The 27619-nt window shown below is 37.4% G+C and overlaps 1 non-coding gene across 1 annotated transcript; it reads left to right on the top strand.

The window, feature by feature from the left end:
* The first annotated feature begins 19785 nt into the window (after positions 1-19785).
* Positions 19786-19893, top strand: LOC112738552 (small nucleolar RNA R71). Its single transcript, XR_003169507.1, has one exon. It is a non-coding gene; the product is annotated as a small nucleolar RNA R71 (small nucleolar RNA).
* Positions 19894-27619: the final 7726 nt, after the last annotated feature.

Genomic DNA, 27619 nt, shown 5'->3' with positions numbered 1-27619 from the left:
AATTTATATGAATAAGTGAGTGAAGGATTGAATAAATCACTTAAATTAGGCACAAAATATATCATAAAATATGGGTTTATCAACCACCCCACACTTAAACAATAGCATGTCCTCATGCTAAATCCAAGATAAAGAGTAAGGTAAGGTTGAAGTGGTGGAATCTCATGCAATGCAATCTATTCTAAATGCAACTACTTAAATGAATCATGCAATTCTAATTTTTATTCACTTGTATATAAAACTTACATGTAGTTAAATTAATTCACATTCTCAAGGAATCATATATACATAGCCAAACCTTAGATAATGGTAAAGCACTTTTACAATTGAGATGGGAAAGAAAAATATTTTACAGACTTGCAAGACAATTATCAATTTAAGCAGAGATATATGTTGATGAGCTATTGAACCCTCACTGGATTTTGTGTTTACTCTCTAGTCACTCAATGTTTATTGGGTTAATCACTATATTCTTCTTTTTATCCTTACTTTCTATAACTTTGTTCTTCATCTAACCAATCAACAATTATAGAATATAGGCATACAAAACTCATGAGGTCTTTAATTAAGGTTGTAATGGGGCCAAGGTAAAGGTAAAGGTATATGTATAAGGCTAAGTGAGCTAATAAGTGAATCCTTGATTAGTCTAAGATCTCACCTAACATACATATTTCGTAAAGCAAAGCTTCTTTACCTATTTTCCCATATTTTTCCACTTTTTATGTTACATGCTCATATTTTAATTTTTTTTTAAACTGGTAATTCAATTATTTTGATTTCACATGAGCATGCTTCCCAAAATTTTTATTTTGAATTATTTTATTCTTTTTAACTTTCTACCCTTTGTTTTTATCATCCATGTTCCCAATAGGTTTCCCACACTTAAACAATACACACTTTCTATCTTAAGCTAACCAAGGATTCAACTTGGGATTTTTATTTTGTTTTTCTGTTTAAGGCTATTAATGTGGTTATAAAACAATAGGGGAATTAAAGGCTCAAGGGGGCTAACAAGGGTGATGTAAAAGGTAGGCTGATTTGGGAATAGTGAGCTAGAATCAAACAATGGTCTCAATCACTTTCTTGGTATGTATCTATATTCTATAATCGGACATATAGATTAAAACAAAGTAAAGAACACCAGAATAAATAAGAAGGGCGGAACACACAGGAATAAAATATTATGGTTTAAATGTAACCATGCAATTAAGCTCGAAACTCACAGGCTGTATGTTCTCTAATCTCAAAAATCATATATCAGTTATATATGTCAAGCAAGAAAAAATTAAGAGTTCCCAATTATTCTCAATGTAAATCTTAAGGTGGCTTTAAAGTTCTAGTGTTTCTCCTTGATGAAATGTTGTTAACTAACTAGCATGTAATGCTATATACATAAGGTGTGGGTTGTTTTTATTCTGTCAAAGTCTCCAGTTTACTTCCTTTTTATATTTTTAATTTAAACTAAGTTATCTTATGCTAAAAAGGGTAAACTATACTAATTAATCCACATTTTCTATAACTAATAAATTAGAATTACAACTAAACTAAATGGCTATAATATGAACTAAAGTGCATCATGCAGAAATATAGTAATAATACATGGATATAGCAATGTATAAGTACTGAGAAAATAAAAATAAAAATAAAAATAAAGAGAAAAATACAGAAAAATAATAAAGTAAAAAGAGTCTGTAGTGGTTCACCAAAAAATATACGCCAGAGATGGCGACCGATGTGATCGCATGAGTGATGCGATCGCATGGAATGGGTAAATAATGAATGACGCGATCGCGTGAGGCAGGCGATCGTGTCGCTGGAAATCGTGTGAAGCGCACAATTCCAGCGTCGTTTCAGCGCAACTTTCTGTTTCCTCTGGGGTGTTGTGCAATCCATGCGACGCGATCGCGTCGCTCACGCTGTCGCGTGGGATTGGTTTTGTGCAAGTGATGCGGTCGCGTCAGGGACGCGATCGCGTAGGTCATTTTATGAGAAACGCACAACAGTCGCACGATTCCAGCCCAACTTTCTGGGCGTTGGATACTTACGCCGATTTCCAGGTCACGCGGCCGCGTGAATGACGCAGACGCGTGGGGGTTGTTTTTCGCAACTAACGCGATCGCATGCGTGATGCGGTCGCGTCGCACGCCTACTCTTTTTTTTTATGCAGGTATGCAATTATGCAGTATGCAGTGCGAATGAATAATATTCAGGTTCAATTGAAAAGGAAAACAAAAATAAATAAAATGGAATAAAACTGAAAAAGAAACGACCATACCATGGTGGGTTGTCTGCCACCTAGCACTTTTAGTTAAAGTCCTTAAGTTGGACATTGGATGAGCTTCCTGTTATGGCGGCTTGCGCTTAAATTCGTCTAGAAATCTCCACCAATTTTTGGAATGCCAACAGCCTCCGGGGTCCTAAACTAGGCACGTAAAGCTTCTGAGTATCTTCAAGCAGATTGTCAGGCTCCCGGAGTGACGAATGTCAGAATAGATTCCAGGATCCCAAACTTTGCTTTTAAATCCGCCTCCATCTTGATCTATATTTTTCCATCCGGACGGTTTAAAAATTATATTCTCACCACGATGACCAAACGTTTTCCGAGTTCCATTCGATTGATCATGATGCCAATCCATGCATTTCGATTAGAAGCGTGGAACCTTATTGAACCTTGTGCACAAGCTCTGAGTGCGAGCCATTTCCCTCTTACTCTTAAAGCCGCAGAGAGCTCTAAGCTGGCCATCTGTTTCAAGCAAACCATATTCAAGTGGAAAAATAAAGCTAAAGGTTAAGGATTGTACCCACTTGAAGCTTGTATTGGGTGGTAATGGCCTTGGGATAGGTGTTTTCAGTGGTTCTGTAAGTTCTAATCCCTTGTGCTCTGTGGTGAATTTCTTCACTTCCTTGCATACTTCTTCAATTGCATCCATGTTTTGATCAAAGCTTTCTATGTCTTCCTCGTCCCTTAAGTCATAAACGGGAGGTTGAGATAAATCTACCTCCGCATCATCTTCGTATTCATTTGGGAAAGATTCTTCGATCTCAGAGGATTCACTTGCTGATGCAAGTTCATTATTGGGAGAACTTGACTTCAGATTATCATCGTCAAGGAAACTTACTTCATGGATTATTCCGTCTAGTTCTTCATAAAAGACTTATTTTGGGAGTTGTGCACTATCCTCCTTAGCATCAATTGGAATATTTTTGACAGAATTCTCCATAACTCTGGATTCCCATGGAAGTTCAGCGTCTCCTAAGTCTTCAACCAACTCTTCTTCGTTTACAATGACAACTTCCTCTACTTGTTCCAGTACGAAGTCATGCCCTGTTCTGTCCACTGGAGTTTCTAGTATCTCCTTCATGCTACGTTCTTCTTTAGATTGTCCACATGGGGCTGTGGGAGGTCCTTGAATGTTCGAACGTCTAGAAGATAATTGACTTACAGCTTGCTCCAGTTGATGAAGGGTTGTTTGGAGTTGATCTACTGTTTCCTTGAGGTGAACCTCTGATTCTTGGGGTGATAGATTTGGACATGGTACATGGGGAAGTGGTGGTGTTTGGGAGTAATTGGATTGGAATTGGGGTAAATGAGGATCATATGGTGGTGAATGGTGAAAAGGAGCTTGTGAGTGTGGTGGTTCGAAGTTATGTTGAGAGGATGGCCTATAAGCACAGGGTGGGGCTTGTTGGTAACTACAAGGTTGTCCACCATGTCTATTGGCTTGGTATGTATTATAGAATGGTCCTTGTCTATGATATCTTGGAGGGTGTTGTTGCCTAAAGGGTTGATCAGATCCTCTTGGCTCCATCCATCTTTGATTGCTCTGACCTTGATGCATGTTCCTATTATAACTTTTACTCCTTTCAACAATATTAGAACCAAAATCAAAGCGAAAGGAGTGAGAATTCATAGTAACTAATGGAAATAAAAGGAGAAAATAAAGACAAATAAACAAGTAAAAGAAAAATATTTACAACAACCAATAATAAGGCACACGATTGTAGTTCCCCGGCAACGGCGCCATTTTTTGATGTTAAGATTTTTGCTAGTAAAGAATTTTATAAAAATAGTCGCATTGTAGATATAGTTTCTAAACCAACAGAAATCCTTTCGTACAAACGTTTTGGTTGTCACAAGTAACAAACCCCTTAAAAATTGATAACCGAAGTATTTAAACCTCGAGTCGTCTTTTCAAGGAACTACAGGGAAGTATGTTCTTTTTATTGGTTATGGAGATTGTAAATCGGGGTTTTGAAGATGAGGATCAAGTAATTTAAATTGCAATTAAAATAAGTAAAAGACTGTAAAATAAATAAATAACTGTAAAATAAACTTTTGGCAAGGTATGAGAAATTGGAAGTCCTATCTTAGTTATCCTTATCAATGATGATGAAGATTGAATCTCAATTCCACTTAGTTAGCCTTTACTTAAAGTAAAGAAAGGTCAAGTGACTAATTGTGTTGGTCTTCAAATCCTAGTTAATCCCTGAGGAAAGATTGGGATTATTGAAGTTCAATTCAATTAGCAAAGATAGCAATTATCGATCATGTTGAGTTTGATAACTCCTGAGTTTCTGATTTCTTAACCAAGACCAAAGGGGAAAAGTAAATCTACTGGAATAAAAATGTCTTCAGATTGGAAGCAACAGTAACATAAATAAAAGAGAGCAATAATAAACTGAAATACCTCAAATAACATTAATTCAAAGAATAATCTGTAACATAGAAGAATTCGTAAATTAAATTGAGAAGATAAATAAAAAGGAATGTTGAACCTGATAAAGAGATAATCCTGAAAGCAAAAGAAATCCTAATTCTAAATCCTAAAAGAGAGAGGAGAGAACCTCTCCCTCAAAACTACATCTAATTCATGAAAAGTAACTAATTGGAGACTCTCTTTGAATGAATGCATTCCCTCACTTTATAACCTCTGATCTGTGCCTTCTGGACTTGGATTTGTGCCAAAAAGGGTTTCAGAAATCGCTGGGAGCATTTTCTGTACTTTCTGGTGCGTAGCCTCTGTCACGCGTCCACGTGGGTCACGCGATCACGTCATTTGGAGTTTTCCTTGCCACACGGTCGCTTTAGTCATGCGTCCGCGTCATATGCGTCTCGCTTTAGTCATGCGTCCGCGTCATTTTAATTCTATATCAAAGACTCAAGAAAATCATTTATTTTAAATGCATTAAACACTTTTCAAAACATATGCGTTTCGCTTTAGTCATGCGTCCGCTGACATGCAGCCGCGTCGTCCATGCGATCGCGTCACTGCCAGTTTCTTCAAAAACTCCGTTTTATGCTTTCCTTCCAATTTTGTATGTTTCCTGATGAGCGGATAATTTATACGCTTTTTGACATTGTTTTTAGTATGTTTTTAGTAGGATCTAGTTACTTTTAGGGATGTTTTTAATAGATTTTATGTTAAATTCACATTTCTGGACTTTACTATGAGTTTGTGTGTTTTTCTGTGATTTCAGGTATTTTCTGGCTGAAATTGAGGGACTTGAGCAGAAATCAGATTCAGAGGTTGAAAAAGGACTGCTGATGCTGTTGGATTCTGACCTCACTGCACTCAAAGTGGATTTTCTGGAGCTATAGAACTCGAAATGGCGCGCTTCTAATTGCGTTGGAAAGTAGACATCCAGGGCTTTCCAGAAATGTATAATAGTCCATACTTTGGCAAAGAATTGATGACGTAAACTGGCGTTCAACGCCAGCCTTCTGCCCAAATCTGGCGTCCAGCGCCAGATTAGGATCCAAAACTAGAGTTGAACGCCCAAACTGGCACAGAAACTGGCGTTCAACTCCACAAATGGCCTCTGCACGTGCTACACTTAAGCTCAGCCCAAACACACACCAAGTGGGCCCCGGAAGTGGATTTATACATCAATTACTTACTCATGTAAACCCTAGTGACTAGTTTATTATAAATAGGACCTCTTACTATTGTATTAGACATCTTGGAACGCATTATTCTTAGACCATAGGGGCTGGCCATCTCGGCCATGCCTGGACCTTCACTTATGTATTTTCAACGGTAGAGTTTCTACACTCCATAGATTAAGGTGTGGAGCTCTGCTGTTCCTCAAAGATTAATGCAAGTACTACTGTTTTCTATTCAATTCATCTTATTTCGTTTCTAAGATATCCATTCGCACCCAAGAACGTGATGAAGGTGATGATTATGTGTGACGCTCATCACCATTCTCCCCTATGAACGCGTGCCTGACAAATACTTCCGTTCTACATGAATTAAGCTAGAATGAGTATCTCTTAGATCTCCTAACCAGAATTTTCGTGGCGTAAGCTAGAATGATGGCGGCATTCAAGAGAATCCGGAAGGTCTAAACCTTGTCTGTGGTATTCTGAGTAGGATTCAATGATTGAATGACTGTGACGAGCTTCAAACTCGCGATTGTTGGGCGTTAGTGACAGACGCAAAAGGAGGGTAAATCCTATTCCAGCATGATCGGGAACCGACAGATGAATAGCCGTGCCGTGACAGGGTGCGTGAGCATATTATTCACTGAGAGGAGGGGATGTAGCCACTGACAACGGTGATGCCCTTGCATACAGCCAGCCATGGAAATGAGTAAGACTGATTGGATGAAGATAGCAGGAAAGCAGAGGTTCAGAGGAACGAAAAGCATCTCCATTCGCTTATCTGAAATTCCTGCCAATGAATCTACATAAGTACCTCTATCCCTTTTATTGTTTATTTTAATCTAATAAAATATCATGTTTAAATCCGCCTGACTGAGATTTACAAGGTGACCATAGCTTGCTTCAAGCCAACAATCTCTGTGGGATCGACCCTTACTCACGTAAGGTTTATTACTTGGACGACCCAGTACACTTGCTGGTTAGTTGAACGGAGTTGTGTCCACACATAGTAAAGAGCCATAATAATGATTCCATACAATAACAAAGAGTACTACATTAATGTGATCACAATTTCGTCCACCATTTCCTTTCCATCATTTAAGTCATTCCTGCCTTAGAAGATCTGAAACTACTCAACACACGAATCACGACATCGAATGGAGGTAAAGGGTAATTAAAATAATTATTTTTAAAGCATAGAAAACATGTTTTTCACATACATCACATAATAAGGAAGGGAAAGTAAAACTATGCAATTTATATGAATAAGTGAGTGAAGGATTGAATAAATCACTTAAATTAGGCACAAAATATATCATAAAATATGGGTTTATCAACCACCATTCCCTTATTCTCATCAAAATATGGAGACTTCTAAGCAGAGCCTTTCTGACTTAGCAACCATAGTCTCTGAACTCTCTAAAGCCGCTCACAGTTTCATAATGGAAACTAGGTCCTCCATCAGAAATCTAGACGTGCAAGTTGGTCAGCTGAGCAAGAGAATCCATGAGACCCCTCCCAACACTCTTCCTAGTAACATTGAAGTAAACCCAAGAGAAGAGTGCAAGGCTATCACTGTAGAAGCTGAGGCCGAATCTGAAGAGGAGTCTCTGGAGTTGAACACCGGTAACGAAGTCCTTATTGGGCATTCAATGCCCAAGGATGAGCCATTTCTGGTGTTGAACGCCAATAAGGACGTCTTTACTAGGCGATCAACGCCCATAGAGGTACCATCACTGGGCGTTCAATGCCCAAAGAGGTACAAAAGCTGGCATTGAATGCCAGTAATAGGGCTGCTGGGTGTTCAACACCCACTCAAGGCTTCCTTATTGAAGAACTTAAGGCAGCTAAGGATCATGAGGAAACTATAAAGGTTCCCTTGAATGCCTTGTTGCAAATCATGAATTATGAGGATCACTCCTCCTCTGATGAGGAAGAGGAAACTTGTAACGACCCAACTTCCAATACATCATGATCGTACCAAAAGTAAGGCGTTACTGACCTGTTTTCCTTATTAACTATTTACTATTAAGCCTTTAGTTCGATATCGCGATTCAATTTTAGTAAAAATACCAGAAATTTTTGTTTTTATTAATTAAAATCATATAGCAGACATCACCAAGTAATAATAATCACATAATTATTAATAATAGTAATATTATACAAAAGAATTTAAATAAAATTCAGGTACAACTCCTATCCCTCTGCATAAAATAAAAACTAAAGTAACAAGGGCGAGGGAATTCTATGAAAATAACCTAACTCAAAAACTTATCTCATAAATAAATACTATAATCGCCCACAGCTTCAAACTGAGTCTTCGAACCTGTGTCACTGAAAGGGTGGAAGATTTTGGGGTGAGAACAAACCACACGTTCTCAGTAGGGAATGGGAATGCCGTAAAAGTAATGATTAACATGCAAATAATTAACTTTGCTTAATAAACCCTCTTCGTCAAACCCTTTGAAATACTTTTTAGTCTTACTTTAGATAAATAATTACTTTCTTTAAATTCCTAAACCCAAAACAGATCTCAATCACAAAATTTGTCATATCAAATATCTTTCAGCCACATAATTGATTCTCAGTCACAACAAACAATTATTAATCATCTCTATTCACAGACTACTAGCACAAGAAGAAACTCAATTCAACACACAAACAAATCACAATATAACAAGCAACACAATCATAGAGAAGTAATACAAGCAAACACAACCAAATGCAAATGCACAACTACTATGATGCATGTCTGTCCTAAGCAGGCCATGAGCTCACGTGTCGGTTTACACCCTGCAGCCCGACATTACCTAGGAACAAGTCCCAGATATGGCTTCCCTTTGTGTCCTTAGTGCATATGTGTCGGTGGTAAGAATACCACTCCTTCGTGACTACCGGCAGTCGGCGCGAAGCCCGACCCCATTATATACGCACAAGGGGAAACAGTGATCCTCAGTTCGTGGGCGTCCCCGAGATCAATTCACAAACAAAACAGAGATCTTCAGTTCGTGGGTTATACCCGAGATCAATACACAATAACATAGTGATCTTCAGTTTGTGGGTTATACCCGAGATCAAGACACAGCAAACAATGATCTTCAGTTCATGGGCTATACTCGAGATCAACATACAACAATTCATGGGTTATTCCCGTAATCAATGATTATCAGTCCGTGGGTTTTTCCCGCATATAAAACAAATAACAATCTATAGGTTTCTCCGAGATCAATGATCATTCAGTTTGTGGGTACTTCCCGATTTTAACCAATTATCAATTCGTGGGCTTTTCCTCGTAGTTAAACAACTAACAGTTCGTGGGGTTTTTTCCGCCTTTTATCACTTTTCATTATCCTTTCTAAAACGCAACAATCCACATATCAATTCGTCATTCTCTTTTTCCCCTTGAGTTCTTAACATTTTTCTTTAAACCTTTCTTAACTTTCTCAGGCATTTATCCATAAAAATCTTAACCATCAAGCCAGTCATAATCTCTACTTTAGCAATCTTGAGTAAAGCCAACTTTAAAACTATCTTTCATTTTAATTCTATATCAAAGACTCAAGAAAATCATTTATTTTAAATGCATTAAACACTTTTCAAAACATAACCTTTCATTAGAAGTAATCAAATAAAACTCTTTTTTTCAAGTTTACTAATTTCCCAAAGATTCAAAAATCATCTCTCTTTACTATTCAAAATCAAATATTATAAGTTCATCAAACTTCTAAACAGCAATCCTTTATTTCAAACCCAAAACATAATTCTTTTCATATTAATTCAATCTCAAAACATGGTTTCTTTCTTAAATAATTTATTTTGAAAGTATAAGCCTTTTCTTGGTAAATCGACTTCAAAATAGAATAATTCTTTTCTTAACTAAATAACACTTAAATTATATCATTTTCCAAATCCAAATCTTCTAAAATAACTTTTCAAATAAAACTTCAAATTTTATAAAATTTCGACAGCACCTCCCCTAAAACTCGGACTTAGCCACCCTTACGGGTTCCCTCTTTCTCAACAAATCTCCCCCTTTCCTCAACAATTACCAAATAAGAGGTTCTCAAATCAGTCAGAAAATTCACAATTTACAATAGCCAACAGTTCAGTCATAACCCACAATTCCCACATAACCCATCAATTCAACTTTCACCTCATCAATTCGTAACTAACTTTCACTTATCATAGAATTCTTTCAAAATTAAACTCAATAAACTAGTATTCCAAGAAACTTGGTGTTGAGGTAATTTGGTCACAATAAAAAAACTTGTACCATCTCTCTTAAAATTCTGTTATTGTTTCCTAAGAAGATGCAGAAAAACAGCAGCAAGTAGTAAGTTTGATAAATTCCTTAAAAATCCAGTTTTCACCCAATGCCTTTCAAAATTCACGACCTCAAACAAGACTCTTTTAGCTTTTTATTGAATCAAATTCCAGATTAATACCATGTCATACAAAAAAGTTATGAAGTGAGAAACACAGCCAGGCCTTTTAGAATTCGGTTTCCAAAATCCAGTGAGTTATCCATACTCATTTCAACATATCTACTTGGTTAAATAGGATATTGACATAAAATTTAAAATGAAGATTGTGGACACAGGAAGCTTAAAAATGCCGTTGGTTTCAGCTCAAATACTTACCAGAATTGAAAGTTAAGTGAGTTGGAAGTTGGTGCTTCTGTAGTAAAGAAACAGAATTTTCTGCAGAAACCATCAATCTTCAAAAATTCATTTCTCCCAAAATACTCATCAATAAATTCTGAAGTTTTTATGAGATGCTCAAAACACAGTAAAGTTTCATGCAAAAATAGTTTCATTCAAGTATATGACCTGGGATGCTCCCAGAAATTGATTCTTTCTACTGTCATGTATGCAGAAATTCTGCCTTAAGCATTTTCAACAACCTTACTTATCAAAAACCACATTTGAACTTATAACCCTTCCAAAATCACACGTTTAACCTCTTTCCAGTTATTCAAAATTGTCTTCATTGCCAACACAGCCCAAGAACCCAGAATCAATAATTCACACGATGTCAAGTACTTAAGCATCATCAAACCTTTTCTTTTCTACACTATGCCAAGCATAACTTTCCATATACACTCATCATCATTCAAACACACAATAACTCATCAACTCACACCAGCAAGCTCAGCAACAAAAGTAACACCATTTATTCTATCCCTTACAACATTCAATACGCACAATCATCAAATCAATCACCAACTACAGTTATAATTCAACTCAATTCCATCCATATCAGAGAAAACAATATCAATTACAACTTCAAACACTCACAACAAAGCCCAAAGACATTCGCAGCCTTAACCTGAATTCAATAATCCAATGGAAGCACTAACACATCATCAAACTCACTCCAAATTTCACAACCTCAACCATCATCACAATAATCCCAAACCAAACACAAATCTAACTCAGCTCATCAATTATCATTACGACAACTTTTCAATAGTTAACTCATCAAATTTCAATTTAACAAGTATTATCAAATGAATCACAATTCACAGCCACATTTAATTCCAGTCACAGCTCAAATTATTCACAACAACTAACAAATTTCAAATGCATTTTAGGTCGTTCATGACAATTAAGAAATTCTAAACCATTGTTAACTATTTGCACTTATTCAAATAACTTGTTGGGCATTCTAAATTAAAAACGTTAAATCCCCTACTTCAAAGTCGAAACTCGCGAAAATCACTAAACCCAGCAGCTCCATTGGCAGTTCTAACATCAATTCTGCTCTCTTAGCAGCTACCATGATGATTCTGGACAGCTCCATTGATGGTGAAAGGTCTCAGCATCAGCCAAACAGCACGATAACGATTCAGAGTGGAGCCAGAGCAGGGCCAGACCAACAATAACAGTTCCAGCAGCGGCAGTGGTGTCACGTCTCTTCCTCTCCCCTCTGTCCAACGGTGACGTTTGTGGCTCCACCAGTAGGGACAGCGGCAATCAAGGTTTCCGATGGTAGTGGCGTCGCAGCTCAAAATAGAACCCAAACAGAACGACGGTAAGAATGGCGGCCATGGGTGACAGCGATGCGGGTTCCATCACCACGACTGTGAAGCGTAACAGCGGTGTCTTCCCTCACTCAACGATGCTCTCTCTCTGTCGGCCATCCTCTATCCATGAGCTTCTTCCTTGGCAGACCAGAGCAGCAGAAACAAAGGAGCTACATCGTGCTTCTCTCTCGCGAGCTGGCAAGGACGACAGTGACACGGGCTTCGGTGACGGCTCCATCTTCAACAGCGGCAGCGACTGGCGCGACGATGGCTCCGGTGACGAGTTCGACGACAACGGCAAGAGGGTGTGCTTGGCGGATTAGAGACTTGAAATCGACGGCGCACAATGAGAGGAAGCTCGACAGGTTGGCGGCGGTGGCATCCCTCCTCGCCGGCGACTCCCTTCTCCCTCTCCTCTTCTTCTTCTTCCTCGCGGTGCTCAGCCTTTCTCTCCTCTCTGTGTTTTTTTTTTAGTAGGTTCTGTGTGTGTTGTGTCACGTTGAAAGTGATGAAAGGGGGGTGTGGGCTGCGTTCAAAGGCTGGGGAAATGGAAAAAATTAGGGTTAGGGTTTCTCAATTTGAAAAATTAGTATTTCTGAGTTTGATTTGGGAATTTAAGAATTAGGAATTTTATAAAGTAATATGGATAGATATGAATAGATATTTTAATAAAATTGAATAGTAGAGTAATTTTAGAATCAAATATACTCTATTAAAAATATTTAGGAACATTATTTATCAACATATTACTAAGTTCAATCAATTATTTTTAATTTAAATTATAAAATGAACATGTTAATTATATTTCTATAAAATATAGTTTAAATTCAATATTAATTATTCAAATTAAATAATATAACTTCTCATTAATTTTCTATCTCCAAAACATTAATTTCAATTTATAAAATAACTAATTATAATAAAAATTGTACACAAATATTAATTGACTTAAACTTAATGTATTTATAAATATCAATCTAATCATTTCTAATAAAATAATTTCTGAGAGTTCAAATTAATAACATAATTCATTTAAAATAGAATTTATTTAAATTAAATTATACAATTCTTCTTATTTTTCAATTATCAAAATTATAATTTCAATTATACCAAATATCCAATAAAGATTATATAAAAATTCTAATTAATTTAAACTCCAATTATCATGAAACTCCATTTAATTACCTTTAGCAAAATAATTTTCTTAAAATAAATCACAAATAACTAATTATTTGATTTTCAAAAACTAGGGTTGTTACAAAACTAGGGAAGAGCAAGTTGCTCAGTACTTGGTAGTCCTCATGAAGCTGAATTCCAAGTTGTTTGGCATACAACCATTGGAGAAAAAACCTCCAGTGCTCACCAAGGAACTCAATGCCTTGGTTCAGTAGAAATTACCTGAAAAGCTGTCGGATCCTGGACGCTTCCTAATTCCTTGCACCATAGGCACCATTACCTTTGAGAAGGCTCTGTGTAACCTAGGGTCAAGTATAAACCTCATGCCACTCTCTACAATGGAGAGGCTGGGAATCTATGAGGTACAAGCTCCAAGAATCTCATTAGAGATGGCAGACAAGTCAATTAAATTGGCATATGGTCTAGTAGAGGATGTCTTAGTGAAGGTTGAAAACCTTTACATCCCTGTAAATTTTATAATCTTGGATACTGGGAAGGAGGAGGATGAATTCATCATCCTTAGAAGACCCTTCCTGGCCACTGCCAATGCCATCATTGATGTAGCAAAGGAAGAGTTGATCCACATTTTGTTCAAGATGCCTAGCCCTAACTCTCCCTTTGACAAAAGAGAGACAGTTGTGCAACACCTAGTGTTCTAACCCTCTCTCTCAGTGCAAAATTATACAGAGCCCCCAGACACCAATTCTAAGTTTGGTGTTGGGAAGCCATCATCAAGCACTGAGAATAAAGGTACTAAGAAGAAAGTACCTAAAGGCTAGAGGGATAAGAAAATTCCCACTAAAGGCCTCTCACCTGGCATGAGAGTTATCTTCACTAACAACCCAATCATTCCACACACAGTGAACAAGATCCTATCTCTAGAGCATGTGGAGCTCATCCATGAGAGCACAGGCAAGAAGTTCACTGTAAGGGGCGAAATTCTAAGCCCCTATCCATCTCCGTTAGGAGCTAACTGTCAACCTAGTGATGTTAAAGAAGCGCTTGTTGGGAGGTAACCCATAAATAATTAATATTTTCTTGTTTTTCTTTAAAAGTTTATTTAAGTTATGTCAATTTAATTTTCATATTTGTTTAAGTTTGTGATCATGTGCAGTAGTTAGAATAGAAATAGAAACAGTCAGAGCTGGAAACAGACACCCTGGAGCAGAGACTTTGTTGGCATTGAATGCCAGACGAGGAGGCCAGAGTGGGCGTTCAATGCCCATGAGGAGCACTGATGACAAGTCATCTTATGCTAGCTTTTCAAGTATTTTTCACTTGTTTCATTAGGTTTTATGCACTTTCTTGCATAATAAGTAAGTGATTTGGAGTGGATTTGCATGGTTATGTCAATTCAATCAACCATCATTTATTTAACACAAAATCATAGGATTCATGCTAGAATTAGTTGATTTTATGATTAATGTAGAGATCTTGTGAATTTGGTGATGCTTTGTTTGGTTGGTTTGATTACTTGTAGGTGAAAAAATGGTGAATAGAAGAAAGAATCATGAAAGCGTGCCTTATCAAAGCGTGTCCTAGGAATGGCCAGCACTCGCGAGTTTGAAGCTCGTCACAGCCATCCCTTCCCAGATCCTACTCGGAATACCACAGACAAGGTTTAGACTTTCCGGATCTCAGGAATGGCCATTAATGGGTTCTAACTTATACCACGAAGACACTAATAACTCGGACTCGGTCCCCTGTATTAGATATCCAAGAGATATCCATTCAGTCTAAGGTAGAACAGAAGTGGTTGTCAGGCACGCGTTCATAAGTTGAGAATGATGATGACTGTCACGATCATCACATCCATCATATTAAAGTGCGAATGAATATCTTAGAAGTGGAATAAGTTGAATTGAATAGAAAAATAGTAATACTTTGCATTAATCCTTGAGGAATAGCAGAGCTCCACACCTTAATCTATGGTGTGTAGAAACTCTACCGTTGAAAATACATAAGTGATGAGGTTGAGGCATGGCCAAATGGCCAGCCCCCAAACGTGATCTAAAGATGAAACTAAAGATGTAAATACAATAGTAAAAAGTCCTATTTATACTAAACTAGTTACTAGGGTTTACAGAAATAAGTAATTGATGTAGAAATCCACTTCCGGGTCCCACTTGGTGTGTACTTGGGCTGAGCATGAAGCTTTCACATGGAGAGGTCATTTTTTGAGTTGAACGCCAGTTTGTAACGTGTTTCTGGCGTTGAACTCCACTTTGCAACTTGTTTCTGGCGCTGAATGCCAGACTCCAACATGGAACTGGCGTTCAACGCCAGTTTGCGTCATCTAAACTCGGGCAAAGTATGGACTATTATATATTGCTGGAAAGTCCTGGATGTCTACTTTCCAACTCAATTAGAAGCGCACCATTTGGAGTTCTGTAGCTCCAGAAAATCTGCTTTGAGTGCAGGGAGGTCAGAATCCATCAGCATCTGCAGTCCTTCTTCAACCTCTGAATCTGATTTTTGCTCAGGTCCCTCAATTTCAGCCAGAAAATACCTGAAATCACAGAAAAACACACAAACTCATAGTAAAGTCCAGAAATGTGAATTTTAATTAAAATCTAATAAAAATAGACTAAAAACTAATTAAATTATACTGAAAACTATGTAAAAACAATGCCAAAAAGCGTATAAATTATCCGTTCATCACAACACCAAACTTAAATTGTTGCTTGTCCCCAAGCAATTGAAAATCAAATAGGATAAAAAGAAGAGAATATACTATAAATTCCAAACTATCAATGAAACTTAGCTCCAATCAGATGAGCGGGACTTGTAGCTTTTTGCCTCTTGAATAGTTTTGGCATCTCATTTTATCCATTGAGGTTCAGAATGATTGGCATCTATAGGAACTCAGAGTTCAGATAGTGTTATTAATTCTCCTAGTTCAGTATGTTGATTCTTGAACACAACTACTTTATGAGTCTTGGCCGTGGCCCTAAGCACTTTGTTTTCCAGTATTACCACCGGATACATAAATGCCACAGACACAAAATTGGGTGAACCTTTTCAGATTGTGACTCAGCTTTGCTAAAGTCCTCAATTATAGGTGTCCAGGGTTCTTAAGAACACTCTTTTTTTTTGCTTTGGACCTTGACTTTAACCGCTCAGTCTCAAGTTTTCACTTGACACCTTCACGCCACAAGCACATGGTTAGGGACAGCTTGGTTTAGCCGCTTAGGCCAGGATTTTATTCCTTTAGGCCCTCCTATCCACTGATGCTCAAAGTCTTGGATCCTTTTTATTACCCTTGCCTTTTGGTTTTAAGGGCTACTGGCTTTTTGCTTTTGCCTTTTGGTTTAAAGAGCTTTTGGCTTTTTCTGCTTGCTTTTTCTTTTTCTCTTTTTTTTTTCTGCAAGCTTTTGTATTCACTGCTTTTTCTTGCTTCAAGAATCATTTTTATGATTTTTCAGATTATCAAATAACATGTCTCCTTGTCATCATTCTTTCAAGAGCCAACATATTTAACATTCTTAAACAACAACTTCAAAAGACATATGCACTGTTCAAGCATTCATTCAAAAAACAAAAAGTATTGTCACCACATCAAAATAATTAAACTAGTTTCAAGGATGAATTCAAAACCATGTACTTCTTGTTCTTTTGTAATTAAAACATTTTTCATTCAAGAGAGGTGATGGATTCATATTCATAACTTTAAGGCATAGACACTTAAATACTAATGATCATATAATAAGACACAAACATAGATAAACATTTAACATAAAAAACGAAAAACAGAAAATTTAAGAACAAGGAATGAGTCCACCTTAGTGATGGTGGCGTTTCCTTCTTGAGGAACCAATGATTTCCTTGAGCTCTTCTATGTCTCTTCCTTGTCTTTGTTGCTCCTCCCTCATTGCTCTTTGATCTTCTCTAATTTCATGAAGGATGATGGAGTTCTCTTGATGTTCCATCCTTAGTTGTCCCATGTTGGAACTTAATTCTCCTAGGGAGGTGTTGATTTGCTCCCAAAAATTCTGTGGAGGAAAGTGCATCCCTTGAGGCGTCTCAGGGATTTCATGGTGAGGAATTTTCTCATGCTCATGTTGAGGTCCATACTCTCTTGTTTGCTCCATCTTTTTCTTAGTGATGGGCTTATCCTCTTCAATGAGGATGTCCCCCTCTATGTCAATTCCAGCCAAATTGCAGAGGTGACAAATAAGGTGAGGAAAGGCTAACCTTGCCAAAGTGGAGGACTTGTCAGCCACCTTGTAGAGTTCTTGAGGTATAATCTCATGAACTTCCACTTCCTCCCCAATCATGATACTATGGATCATGATGGCTCGGTCTATAGTAACTTCAGACCGGTTGCTAGTAGGAATGATTGAGCATTGAATGAACTCCAACCATCCTCTAGCCACTGGTTTGAGGTCAAGCCTTCTTAGTTGAACCGGCTTGCCCCTTGAGTCAATTTTCCATTGAGCTCCTTCCACACATATGTCCACGAGGACTTGGTCCAACCTTTGATCAAAGTTGACTCTTCTAGTGTAGGGGCGTGCGTTCTCTTCCATCATTGGTAGGTTGAACGCCAACCATACATTCTCCGGACTGAAATCTAAGTATTTCCCCCGAACCATGGTGAGCCAATTCTTTGGGTTCGGGTTCACTCTTTGATCATGGTTTCTAGTGACCCATGCATTTGCATAGAACTCTTGACCCATGCATTCGCATAGAACTCTTGACCCTTTCCTCTTTCTAGAGGTTTCTCTGGCCTTTGGTGCCATGAATGGTTATAGAAAAACAAAAAGCAATGCTTTTTACCACACCAAACTTAGAATATTGCTCGCCCTCGATCAAGAGAAGAAAGAAAAGAAGTAGAAGAAGAGAAAATATGGAGGAGAGTGAGGGGGGTGTATTCGGCCAGGGTATAGAAGAAAGGGTTGTGTTGTGTGGAAACAAAGGAGGGATGGAGGGGTTTATATAGTGAGGGGAGAGGGGTTAGGGTTCGGCCATTTAGGGTTGGGTTTGGGAGGGAAATTATTTTGAATTTAAAGGTAGGTGGGGTTTTTGGGAAAGAGAGGATGGATGTGAGTGGTGAAGAATTTGGTTGTGGGGGTTCAACACCAAACTTAGAGTTTGGTTGTGGGGGTTCAACACCAAACTTAGAGTTTGGTTGTTGGGGCTTTGTTTGACTCTGTACTGAGAGAAGCTTGTCATGCTTCCTCTCCATGGTTACAGAAGGAGATCCTTGAGTTTTAAACACAAGGTAGTCTTCATTCAGTTGAAGGACCAACTATCCTCTGTCCACATCAATCACAGCTCTTGCTGTGGCTAAGAAGGGTCTTCCATGGATGATGGATTCATTCTCATCCTTTCCAGTGTCTAGGATTATGAAATCAGCAGGGATGTAAAGGCCTTCAACCTTTGCTAGTACATCCTCTACTTATCCATAAGCCTATTTTCTTGAGTTGTCTGCCATCTCTAGTGAGATTCTGGCAGCTTGCACCTCAAAGATTCCCAATTTTTCCATTACAGAGAGGGGCATGAGGTTTATCCCTGACCCAAGGTCACATAGAGCCTTCTCAAAGGTCATGGTGCCTATGGTACAAGGTATTAAGAACTTTCCAGGATCCTGTTTCTTCTGAGGCAATCTCAGTTGATCCAAATCACTCAGTTCATTGGTAAGCAAGGGAGGTTCATCTTCCCAAGTCTCATTACCAAATAATTTGGCATTCAGCTTCATGATAACACCAAGGTACTTGGCAACTTGCTCTTCAGTAACATCTTCATTCTCTTCAGAAGAAGAATACTCATCAGAGCTCATGAATGGCATAAGGAGGTTCAATGGAATCTCTATGGTTTCTAGATGAGCCTCAGATTCCTTTGGTTCCTCAGAGGGAAACTCCTTATTGATCTCTGGATGTCCCAGGAGGTTTTCCTCACGGGGGTTTACGTCCTCTCTCTCCCTTGTAGGTTTGGCCATGATGATCAATTCAATGGCCTTGCACTCTCTTTTTGGATTTTCTTCTGTATTGATTGGGAGAGTACTAGGAGGGATTTTAGTGATCCTTTTACTTAGCTGGCCCACTTGTGCTTCCAAATTTCTAATGGAGGACCTTGTTTCATTCATGAAACTTAGAGTGGCCTTAGATAGATGAGAGACTATATTTGCCAAGCTAGATGGATTTTGCTCAGAACTCTCTGTCTTTTGCTGAGTGGATGATGAAAAAGGCTTGCTATTGCTAAACCTGTTTCTTCCACCATTATTAAAGCCTTGTTGAGGCTTTTGTTGATCCTTCCATGAGAGATTTGGGTGATTTCTCCATGAGGGATTATAGGTGTTTCCATAGGGTTCACCCATGTAATTCACCTCTGCTATTGCAGGGTTCTCAGAATCATAAGCTTCTTCCTCAGAAGATGTCTCTTGAGTACTGTTGGATGCAGCTTGCATTCCATTCAGACTCTAAGAAATCATATTGACTTGCTGAGTCAATATTTTATTCTGAGCTAATATAGCATTCAGAGTATCAATTTCAAGAACTCCCTTCTTCTGAGGCGTTCCATTACTCACAAGATTCCTCTCAGAAGTGTACATGAACTGGTTGTTAGCAACCATGTCAATGAGTTCTTGAGCTTCTACAGGCGTTTTCTTTAGGTGAATGGATCCACCTGCATAAGTATCCAATGACATCTTAGCTAATTCAGACAGACCATCATAGAATATATCCATGATGGTCCATTCTGAAAGCATGTCAGAAGGACACTTTTTAGTCAGTTGCTTGTATCTCTCCCAAGCTTCATAGAGGGATTCACCTTCTTTTTGTCTGAAGGTTTGAATATCCACTCTAAGCTTACTAAGCTTTTGAGGAGGAAAGAACATGGCTAAGAAAGCCGTGACCATCTTATCCCAAGAGTTCAGGCTATCTTTAGGTTGAGAGTCCAACCACACTCTAGCTCTGTCTCTTACAGCAAACGGGAAAAGCATAAGCCTGTAGACCTCGAGATCAACCCCATTGGTGTTAACAGTATCACAGATCTGCAAGAATTCAGTTAAAAGCTGAAAAGGATCTTCAGATGGAAGTCCATGAAACTTGCAGTTCTGCTGCATCAGAGAAACTAATTGAGGTTTCAGCTCAAAGTTGTTTGCTCCAATGGCAGGGATGGAGATGCTTCTTCCATGTAAATTGGAATTAGGTGCAGTAAAGTCACCAAGCATCCTCCTTGCATTATTATTATTTTTGGCTGCCATCTCCTCTTCCTGTTTGAAAATTCCTGTAAGGTTGTCTCTGGATTGTTGTATTTTAGCTTCTCTTAGTTTTCTTTTTAGAGTCCTTTCAGGTTCAGGATCTACTTCAACAAGAATGTTCTTGTCCTTGCTCCTGCTCATATGACAAAGAAGGGAATAACAAAGAAAATATGAAATCCTCTATGTCACAGTATAGAGATTCCTTTGTGTGAGTAGAAGAAGAAAAGAATGTAATGTAAAGAAGAGAAGAGGAAAAAAAAAACTCGAACACAGAGAGGGAGGTGGTGTTCGAATTTTTGGATGGGAGAGAAGTGTTAGTAGATGAATAAATAAATAGAAGGAGATGAGAGAGAGAATTTCGAAATTTAATTAAAATAAAAATTAAAATTGAAAGTTATATTTCGAAAATTAAAGTTGAAATTAAATTAAAATTAAAGCAATTAGTTAATTAAAAGGGAATTTTGAAAAAGGAGAGAGGGAATTTTCGAAAATAAGAGAGAGATGATTAGTTAGGTAGTTTTGAAAAAAATATGATTGAAACAATAAGATAGGATTGATTGAAAAAGTTTTGAAATTTGTTTTTGAAAAAGATATGATTGAAATTTAAAAAGATATGATTGAAACAAAAAGATAAGATTTGAAAATCAATTTTAAAAAGATAAGAAGTTAGAAAAGATTTTGAAATTGAATTTGAAAAAGATATGATTGAAATTTTAATTTGAAAAAGATTTGAAAAGAAAATTAAAAAGATTTGATTTTGAAAACTAAAGTTGATTACTTGACTAACAAGAAACTAAAAAGATATGATTCTAGAGTTTAAAGATTGAATCTTTCTTAATAAGCAAGTAACAACTTGAAATTTTTCAATCAATCATATTAAATGTTAGTAAAGATTTTGAAAATTAAGAAATAAAATAAAAAAGATTTTGAAAATCAAATTTAAAAAGTTTTCGAAAATATGAAGGTAAAATGAAAAAGATTTGATTTTTGAAAAATATTTTGAAAAGATAAGATTTTTAAATTGAAAATTTGATTTGATTCATAAGAAACAATTAAATTTAAAAACTTTTTAACTAAATCAAATCATATTTTCGAAAATTTTGAGTAAAATAAGGAAAAGATATATTTTTTTATTTTTGAAATTTTAATGAGGAAAGAGAAAAACATGAAATTGACTCAATGCATGAAAATTTTGGATCAAAATATGTGATGCATGCAAGAATACTATGAATGTCAAGATGAACACCAAGAACACTTTGAATGTCAAGATGAACACCAAGAACTTATTTTTGAAAAAAATTTTCAAGAAAAGAAAACATGCAAGACACCAAACTTAAAAATTTTTATTCTTTAGACATTAATGATTCAAGAATGCATATGAAAAACAAGAAAAGACACAAAACAAGAAAATATGAAGATCAAACAAGAAGACTGGCCAAGAACAACTTCAAGATCATGAAGAATGCAATGCATGAAATTTTTGAAAATAATTTTTAGAAAATTAAAAAGATGCAATTGACACCAAACTTAAAACTTGACTCTAGACTCAAACAAGAAACACAAAAAATATTTTTTTGATTTTATGATTTTGTAATTTTTTTTGGTTTTTTCAAAAATTATTTTGGGAAAAACGAAAAAGAAGAAATATTTTTTTTTGAAAAGAAAACGAAAAGAAAGTTACCTAATCTGAGCAACAAGATGAACCGTCAGTTGTCCAAACTCGAACAATCCCCGGCAACGGCGCCAAAAACTTGGTGTGCGAAATCGTGATCATTGCTTCCTTGGTAACGGCGCTAAAAACTCAATACGCACGTTCATGATCTTATATCTGTTTCACAACTTCGTACAACTAACCAGCAAGTGCACTGGGTCGTCCAAGTAATAAACCTTACGTGAGTAAGGGTCGATCCCACGGAGATTGTCGGCTTGAAGCAAGCTATGGTCACCTTGTAAATCTCAGTCAGGCGTATTAAATTGTATTAAAAAATTATAGTGGATGAAAATAAATAAAATATAAAATAGGATAATGGTACTTATGTAATTCATTGGTGAGAATTTCAGATAAGCGTATAGAGATGCTTTCGTTCCTCTGATCTCTGCTTTCCTGCTGTCTTCATCCAATCAATCCTACTCCTTTCCATGGCAAGTTTTATGTAGGACATCACCATTGTCAATGGCTACATCCCATCCTCCTGTGAAAATGCTCCAATGCATTGTCACTGCATGGCTAATCATCTGTCGGTTCTTGATCGTACTGGAATAGGATTTACTATCCTTTTGCGTCTGTCACTACGCCCAGCACTCGCGAGTTTGAAGCTCGTCACAGCCATCCCTTCCCAGATCCTACTCGGAATACCACAGACAAGGTTTAGACTTTTCGGATCTCAGGAATGGCCATCCATTGGTTCTAACTTATACCACGAAGACACTAATAACTCGGACTCGGTCCCCTGTATTAGATATCCAAGAGATATCCATTCAGTCTAAGGTAGAACGGAAGTGGTTGTCAGGCATGCGTTCATAAGTTGAGAATGATGATGACTGTCACGATCATCACATCCATCATATTGAAGTGCGAATGAATATCTTAGAAGCAAAAAATAGTAGTACTTTGCATTAATCCTTGAGGAACAGCAGAGCTCCACACCTTAATCTATGGTGTGTAGAAACTCTACCGTTGAAAATACATAAGTGATGAGGTTCAGGCATGGCCGAACGGCCAGCCCCCAAACGTGATCTAAAGATGAAACTAAAGATGTAAATACAATAGTAAAAAGTCCTATTTATACTAAGCTAGTTACTAGGGTTTACATAAATAAGTAATTGAAGTAGAAATCCACTTCCGGGGCCCACTTGGTGTGTGCTTGGGCTGAGCATGAAGCTTTCACGTGGAGAGGTCATTTTTGGAGTTGAACGCCAGTTTGTAACGTGTTTCTGGCGTTGAACTCCACTTTGCAACTTGTTTCTGGCGCTAAACGCCAGACTGCAACATGAAACTGGCGTTCAACGCCAGTTTGCGTCATACAATCTCGGGCAAAGTATGAACTATTATATATTTCTGGAAAGCCCTGGATGTCTACTTTCCAACGCAATTAGAAGCGTGCCTTTTAGAGTTCTGTAGCTCCAGAAAATCTACTTTGAGTACAGGGAGGTCAGAATCCATCAGCATCTGCAGTCCTTCTTCAACCTCTGAATCTGATTTTTGCTCAGGTCCCTCAATTTCAGCCAGAAAATACCTGAAATCACAGAAAAACACAAAAACTCATAGTAAAGTCCATAAATGTGAATTTTAATTAAAAACTAATAAAAATAGACTAAAAACTAATTAAATTATACTGAAAACTATGTAAAAATAATGCCAAAAAGCGTATAAATTATCCGCTCATCAGTAGCACTCAAGGAACCAAGCATAGCGCTCTCTATTTGAGTGGAGCGTTCACAAACTGAACGCTAGTTGGGAGCACCAAGACACAAGGCCAAGGGCGCTACATTGTGTGCTCAAACTGAGCGCTTAACTACAAGGCACCAGTGCCCAATTTGAAGAGAGCGCTACGTTAACTCTTTTACCTTTTTCATGGACCATCAAAATAAAAACAAGGAACGACACTCAAAAATGGGGCAGCCAAGGTTCGAAAGCGGAACCATGCGCACAAGGGAGCGCTACGTTGGTTCAATTCACTGAGCGCTACACAACAAGGCTTGGCATGAGGAAATTGGCTTAAATGGGACAGCCATGGTTCGAAGATGGAAACCCATATACAGGCAAAGGGCCGCTACATTGAAATACTTCACTGAGTGCTGCTACAAAGAAATTATTATTCAAGGTGAAGCCACCAAGATTCGAAAAAGGGGCACACCATGCGCACAAAGGGCGCTACGTTGCTTCAGCCAACTGAGCGCTATGCATACATTAAGAGGCTTGGTTCGAAGGAAGCACAAGGAGCTAAGTGAGTGCTACGTTTTCTTCTCACCAATTTGAAAAGCCCATGGACCATTTTCAATCAAATGCCATCTTTGATCCACTTCTCACCAATTTGAAAAGCCCACTCCAAATTCTAAAAATCAAAAATAGAAAGTGTATAAATAGGAGTTAATTTGATTTGTAGAGGACTTTTACATTGGGACTTTTAGCTCACTTTTTAGTTTTTACTTTTGAATTTTCATTTGGGGAATTGGATTGAGTTTTTTTCTGTTTTCATTTTCTTTCTTCTGCAACTTCTACTTTCTGTTTTTCAATTGAGATTGAAGAACTCCATTGAATCAAATTCTGAGAATCATCTCTTGCTTTTCTTCTCAATTGATTTAAGGATTGAATTTAGATCTTCTCTTCTGTTTTAAATTTCATCTTCTTTTGCAATTTATTTTCTGCTTGATCAAGAAAGTAATTGAGATTTAGATATGCTTTCTAATCTCATTGTTCTTCTTCGATAATGCACAAGGAAGCAATCAAAATCAAAGGTGGAACAACTCTTCTTCTCACCACAACAACAACCAATCCTCATCCCAATACCACCATAACAACACCAACTACCAAGCCTACCAAGGCCACTCCAACCAAAACCAAAACAACTACACCAAGTACGAAGCACCGCACCATAGACAACAATCCAACCAAACTCCTCCATCTTCCAACAACCAAGTTGATGAGCTTAGAGCTGCCATGGAGAAACGAGATGAGAGCAACAAGGCTCAATTTGATGCCTTGGGCACTCAATTGGCTAACCTCACCAACATGCTTTCAAAGATGGCCATGTCAAACCAACCATCAACTCCCAACAACAACACCAACCAGCCCTCAAGTTCTTCTAACCTTCCATCCCAACCCCAACCAAACCCAAAGGGCGGTCTCAACGCCATCACTCTACGGTTGGGGATTACATTGGAGGAGATACCTCCAAGGGTCATGGGAGACATTCATGAGGAAGAAGTAGTTGTTGAAGCTCCAAATGAAGAAGAGGTGGTAGACAAAAGGTCTAACATCCCGTCCAGCAAAATACCTTGCTTAAGTCAGGGTATTTCCACTAGAAAGAACATTACGTAACCTTCTCTAGTATTGACTACTTAATTATCGAGCCTTTGTATCGAGTTCGCGTTTCAGTTTTAAGAAAATTCCAAAAAATTTTGTTTTTTTATTCATTAAAGTCATAATTCAAACATTCACAAATAATAATAATCACATAAATATTATTGATAATAATTCTTATACAAAAGAGACCAAATATAACTCAAATACAATATACTAAACCTACCCCTCTATGTAAAATAAAATCTCAAAGGACAATAGCGAGGGGACTCTATGAAAGCAATCAAAACCATAAAGAAAGCCTACTGATCGCTCGCAGCTTCAAATTGCGTCTTCAAACCAGTCGCTGAAAGGGTGGAAAATTTGGGGGTGAGAACCAAACCACATGTTCTCAGTAGAGGTCGAGAATTCCGTGAAAGTAAAGAATAAAGCGCAAATAGTTAACTGCATTCATAGACATCTAAAAGGAAACTAACTTTCTTTAAAAGCATTAGTTAATTACTCAATATCCTAAATCCATATTTTTCTTGTAAAACTTTTAAAAGTTTCCTAGACTGTATGAATGACCAACCTGTCCCAGTCATAGGTTCATTAAGTCTATGCTGAACCAGTTTGATTCTTCATACCTTACTAGACCATAACATAAAAGAAGTTACCTACGCGGTATAAATGATCATCCTGCTCCAAGCATAGGTTCATTAAGTCTATGCTGAATCAGTCAGATACTTTATACAAAACTAGACCTCAAACATACCAGTCACGGCCTTAGGCCCAAACAACTCAATCAACACCCAATTCACCACAATCCAGCCAATCAGTTACAAACACAAGTAATGAGGTTCAAACACAATCAAGAGCAATTACAACAAGTATAGCAACTAGCAGTTAAACAGAATTATTCACTTAGGCAAACCAATTACAATATACACACCCAAACAATGTCACATAGATGCATATGATGCATGCCTGTCCTACTGGCCATGAGCTCACGCGTCGGTTATGTTGCCAGACCCGACTCGGATAAGCGGGATTAGACCACCATCCTTATCCGTAGGTTCCATAGACAAGCGGGAATTAAACCACCATCCTTGCCCGGAACACGCAAGCGGGATTAAACCACCGTCCTTGCCTCCACAGTAAGCGGGATTAAACCACCATCCTTACTGGGTACATAAAACAATATGCAAGCGGGATCACACCACCGTCCTTGCTGAACAATTTATCAATACGTGAGCGGGATAAAACCACCGTCCTCATTGCAGGCGGGACAAAACCACCATCCCTGCACAATGGTTTACGCACTGAGCAAGCGGGACTAGACCCACGCCCTTGCCAACAATCTCATAAGTCAAATATTCTTTTCTTAAAAGAATCATTGAAGTTATTATTATTAAATAAGCCTTGAATATTTATTTTGATTAAGTCCTTATATTTTTTTATAAATTTTGGACATAATCTCCTTTAAAAATAGGACTTATCCACCCTTACGAGTTCCTTCTTCTCAACAATTCATCAGCCTCTTTCAGCATTTGCCACAGCAATATATTCTCAAAAACATTTGATAATAGAAAATCTATTTCTTAAATTCCATATCCAAAATAATTACCAACACAACTTGGCAGGCTGATTTCCATTTTGTTTTTAAAATATCAAATGAATTCGGAATTATGCAAACTTTAAATCCATGAGACCGTCTCGGATTAAGCTTTCTATTAAATCAAAAATCATAATTTTTTGTTGTCTCTAGCTTTGGGAATATAAGCAAAACCGTGACTGTTCTGCAGTATTTTAAATCCAAAAGACAGCAGCACCATACAACATTTGAAATTTTATATAAAATCCAAATTAAATCCAACCACCTTCAAAATTAATGTGGTTAAACATAACTCATCCAAATTTCTTTCTAAATTAGTTCCAGGGTCATACCATTTTTAATGAAGGAGTTACGTAGCTTGGAAGTTAGGTAATCCTCTGCAGAAATCTGTTTTACAAATCATTGAACACAACCTCTTCCAAGTCCCATAACTCACTTATTAAAACATGGAAAACCCTGAAATTTGAATCATATATACTAAACATACTCAACTTTCACCTCCAATTAGTTGCATCTCAATATCACTCCAGAATTAAAAATTATAAAACCTCAAATTTACTAACTTAGAAAACAAAGCCTGACTTTTACTGCATAAAACATCTTTCTTTGAAAATCCAAATCTTTAAAACCACAACTCTAACAATTCTAAATTTTTATGAAATTAAAGTAATAAGACCAAAGTTTCATTTAAAATTGGTTCCATTTCAAAATTCCAA

Source organism: Arachis hypogaea, chromosome 13 (assembly GCF_003086295.3).
Source record: "Arachis hypogaea cultivar Tifrunner chromosome 13, arahy.Tifrunner.gnm2.J5K5, whole genome shotgun sequence".
Lineage (NCBI taxonomy): Eukaryota > Viridiplantae > Streptophyta > Magnoliopsida > Fabales > Fabaceae > Arachis > Arachis hypogaea.
This window is presented reverse-complemented; position numbering and strand designations above follow the sequence as displayed.